This window comes from Aplysia californica, unplaced genomic scaffold, assembly GCF_000002075.1.
Source record: "Aplysia californica isolate F4 #8 unplaced genomic scaffold, AplCal3.0 scaffold00544, whole genome shotgun sequence".
NCBI classification, from domain to species: Eukaryota; Metazoa; Mollusca; class Gastropoda; order Aplysiida; family Aplysiidae; genus Aplysia; species Aplysia californica.
In genome coordinates this window covers 520,193-521,286 of record NW_004797814.1, presented here as the reverse complement: position 1 = coordinate 521,286, position 1,094 = coordinate 520,193, and positions in this window count along the sequence as shown.

Here is a 1,094-nt window from a genome sequence, read left to right as displayed (position 1 = left end):
CCCCCCCCCTCTCTCTCTCACTCTCTCTCAAATGTGCAGGTATGGTGACATTCTGACAACATACGGCACATTATCGATACAATTTAAAAATGACAATTGTGGGAAAAAAGCGGGTTCTCCCCGTAGCCTCGACCAATTCCAGTTACAGGTCGGCAGAGAAGTAGGGACATTCCTTTGTTGAGGGCGCTCGAGGTGGAGTAGTTGACTGACAGAGTATAAACAAAACACTTCACTTCGGGTTGTGGAACGTGCTGCAGTGCACGGCGAGATCGATGTATGTCGGTGGGTGGTTGGTGGGTGCTCTGGTGTGGTTTGCTTCTTCTTTTTTCCTATCAAACATCTATCGTACTTATCTCCCCTTCTTCTTTTTTTATGTTTGTTACTTTCTTATAACACCTATAATCTTCTGGCGCTCATATGACCTTATTATGCAGTTGCAAGAGAGGAAAAAACTCTACTAAACCCAAACGATTTATGTCGTTTACGTACAGAGCAGAGCCCTTCAAGATGAAGTGTAAAAAAAACCCTTAACCCCCCCACCTCAACAAAACAGAATAAAACTATTTAAAATAACCTCCAAAAAAACCTAAATCCCACCACCGCCACAAGCAATTGTACGCGTCAGGACAGAGGAAGAGTAGGCCTAGTACTGGATATTATTAAACACTGCGTAATCTAGGCGTCATAATGTTATTGTTATCACCCTGGGTACGTACGCACGCACGCACGCACGCACACACACACACACACACACACACACACACACCCACACACACACACACACACACCCACACACACACACGCACACACACACACAACCCCACCTTTGACAACGACCGAATACGCGAGACAAGGCACGCGTCACTTCATTCAGAACGCAATAACGTTACTCAGCATGATCCCCTTTAGTTCTATCTGTTTGTAACGTGGAACGGGACTTTGACCTAAGAAGACGATGAATGACGAAACAACCCGCCTCCGCAACGCTGTTGTTTACTATCTAAGAGTTTCAACACAACATACTGTCTGTATCGTATGCAATCCGCGTACCTGAAAAATAAAATGATTTCATGATTTTGACCCCAGCAGACACC